This window comes from Miscanthus floridulus, chromosome 11 (assembly GCF_019320115.1).
Source record: "Miscanthus floridulus cultivar M001 chromosome 11, ASM1932011v1, whole genome shotgun sequence".
NCBI lineage: Eukaryota > Viridiplantae > Streptophyta > Magnoliopsida > Poales > Poaceae > Miscanthus > Miscanthus floridulus.
Window position 1 is genome coordinate 31,900,720 of NC_089590.1, and position 3,895 is coordinate 31,904,614.

Here is a 3,895-nt window from a genome sequence, read left to right on the forward strand (position 1 = left end):
ACATGTTGCCTGTCTACTTTGCCTTAGTCACCACGCTGAGCACAATCAGAGGAGACATATTTTATGTTAAAAGCCATCTTCACATATGTTTTCACATTTAACTTCAAACTCAAAGATATATGCACCAATAGTGAATTGAACATAGTTCAGCAGACATCTGAAGTCTTCGACTAGTTTATTCTAGGATTTAATGGAGCGAGATACCTGCATTGTCTATGTTAATTTCGGCAACTGTCGACCTAGTCTTTTGGAGGTACTTATAGGAGTAGTCGCGTGTGCGTACCTTTATAAAAGAGAGTACATGTGCACTATATTTTGAAAAAAAAATCCACTAATATAATGCATAATCTCTTACTACTTAGCGAACGTTCATGAGATGGAAAATTCACTACCCGGAGCAATGAGATTGGTGGACGGTGCCCTGCCCATTTGCTTGGATGATTTCTGTAATCCTTTTCATTCCATGATTTTTGGGGAGAATGAAAAAATCTGGGGAGAATGAAAAAATCCATCTCCAACAGCTCCCAAATTCACCTCCCAATCTTTTGGCACTCGGTGAAAAAACATCTTTGCGCGTAAAGATGCGCGGACTCCAGGTGGCGCGTATCTTCTCCCGTGGCAATCCAAACGCCCTTATCCTTCGGCCAATCTAAAGGTGGAAAGGTCAGCGAAAGAATACAGAGTAGAAAAAGGGTTCATGATGCAAATGTACAAGCGATAAAGAATATATAAAAGTAGTTAGGATAATTTGATATAGTATAAGAATCCTGATGTAAAATTGTCTTCTGCTTTCTCTGTCCCTAAATATCTGTCGTTTTCGCTTCCCGGGAAACAACTTTGACTAAATATGTATTAAAAATATTAATATTTATAGTACATAATTAGTATCATTGGAAGGATCTTTGAATCTAGTTTTTTTAATAAATTTATTTAGAGATACAAATGTTGCACGCGTTTTCTATAAATTAAGTCAAACTAACGACACGCACCCCAACAACGACAGTTATTTAGGGATGGAGGGAGTATATTTTAGAAGTGAACTACTGGAAACTGTTGGAGATGATCTTATTTATTCCTCGTAGTACTTTTTGGCAAGTTGGAAAATTTTATGGTTTTGGGAAGAAATTCTTGGGAACTCTAGGAGATGCTCTAACATGTGACGAATGTTCAATATGACTTCTGGTAGTAATTTGCTTTTGGTTGGCTGGAGACTGTCCTTGATCGGCAAAAATCTGTTCATTTTATTTTAGGCCAAGGATAAATCTTCACACCGGCTCGCTCATACCTCTCAACCAACAGATCTTACGTCGCAATAACGATAAAAAAAATTAATGTATATATTATTCAGGTTTGGTATAGTAGACGATAGATTTTTAGGAGATATTGCTGGAACAGTAATCCATATTTGTGCACACCAGGCTTGGTGCTCTACCAGACTATCAGGCAGATGCCTGCCAGGCATCAATTCTGGCCCCTGGCGTCCAAAACAGGCTCATGGAGATGACGATAATATAATAATTTATTCAAACGGCGCAGTTGAACCACACGAAAGCTTGCTGGCCCTACCTACTCTTTTCAATCAACTTTGGTGTCTTCATAATGAGCTGGCATTCGAACCTTCACTCAGAAACAATATCCATGCTTTTTTTCCACACACATTACGCCACGAATCATATATATTCATATTCAGTGCATTAAGAAATGAAATACTTTTCTCGGATTTGAAAGGTAGGCACTATTGGCTGTTTGGTTCGATGGATGAACCTGTTCTAGATGGGATAGTCTTGGATAAATTTATCCTATGTAGTGGGGGCGACTCTACCATTTATGTTTATACTAAAACTATTTGTAGGTTAAGAAGTGAGGCAGCCATGAATAAAAATGTTACAAATGAGATAAGCATGGATCAAATCGTTCATCGAACAAACACTTCATAGATAATACGTGCGTATGATCCAAATTAATTACATTTTCGTTAGAAAACACTTCATGTCCAATGACATTGCTTGCCACTAATTGTATGATGGATTTTTCCTCTTAAAAACAGTGCCAAAGCGTCATGTGTGTCTTTATAATTTATAAGATACTTAAATCAGCATAATACAGTTCATAATGGACAATACTTTTTTGTTTCAGTTAATTGGTTCCATTTGAAGATTTGATTGATGTAGGTAGACAAGACGATTGATGACAGTATAAAAATTCATTTATTTATGAGTCCTCTGTCTACGACAGCAAAAGGACCATTTCTTGTACCTGTTAGACAACGGTTATAGAACTGTAGCTCTGATGTAAGCAGTAACACAAAAGATTAATAAACAAACCAGAGTGAGCCTGAAAAGAACCAAACTTCAGTCTCACGACTTGACGACAGAGAAGAAAACCAGATTTCTGAAAAGAACAAATCGAACAAAGACTGAAATACAACTAATATTGTTAAGTAGGACCGGGTTATATGTTATAGAAACTTTTGTTATGATATGGACTACTTTGGTTCAATTGAAAGAAAATGTTGATTCGAAACTTCAAGGCCATCCATTTGTATCCACCAGATTCAGAAATTAGAAGGCAGCTGAAACTCTTGACACCCCCCCCCCCCCCCCCCCCCCAATGATTAGGACCATATTATCAAGGTAAGCAAGTTCCCTACATTTTTTGTTTCAAAAAAAAAGTTCCCTACATTTTGTCTGGACAACTTTTAAGGGTGGTAAAACAGAGTGCATTTGTATAGATTTACAAGAGACGAGTGGACAAATAGAATGGGCATGATGGATGATCTATGTTGGTTTACAAATTTTGTCTAATCTATGAAAACTGGGTTGAACACTGATAAAGTTCGATTCAATCTTCAGTGCTAAATCGATGAATGGGCCCTTATGTCTGAATAAACAAATGAAAATCAGTCCTGTTCGACTGGCAGAATTTTGACTGAAACTGGCTGAAAAACACTGTTCTGACTGAATTGTTGTTAGAGAAAAACACTGTTCCGGCTGAAAAAAGAAGCTGGACAAACCGAATATGAGGTAAGCCGAACATGACCAGTGTTTCATTAGACAGTACTTGTACACAAGCAGCAGCTGTCTATTATTTTGGTTTCGATGTGTCTGCAGGCGTCGATTTAGAATCTGACAAGCACGGTTCGCGCCTTGCAGTGTTCTTGGTTCGATTTGTGCTCCCCACGATTCACTTTTTTCATCACACTGGAGGTGCTTTTAGGAAGCTGAGAGTTTAGGCTAAGCCTGCCTACTTTAATTAATCGTCTTCGTTGTCTTCGTAGTGATCTGGCATTCAGACGTTGGTTAGGAAAAAAATATCCATTAGAGATATAAGTGGGCCAACCCGTGAATCCACATATAAACTTAATTTTGTGGGTTCTCCGTTTATATGCTTAATTTTGTGGGTTGCCGAACCCACAAAATTAAATCTATATGTAGGTTCGTCGGCTAACCCACTTTCATCTCTAATATCAATGCATTTTACATCGATGATCCCATGAATCATATTCATATTCTCTTGGCTAAGCAGATAAATACTTATTTCATAGATACGGAAGATGGCTACTCCATAGTGTGCAGGTACATAATCCAAAACTTCTCTCCTAAAGAAACTGGTACCAGCATTTAAATGCGCCTCTCATAATCCATTAGTTGCCTCTTTGAAGATTTGATTGAAGTAAGAAGACAAGAAGATAGATCTTAGTACCAAAAACATTTGTTTGTTGCTTGTTGGTCCCCTGCTGAAATTCTTGACCCCCACCCCCACCCCCACCCCCACCAACCCAATGATTAGGACCATACTATCAAGATAAACATATTCCCTGCATTTTGTCTTGCCAACTTTTAGGCACTGTTCTAAGATGATAAGGATTGAAGGGGCTCGAGGGAGATTTTGACTT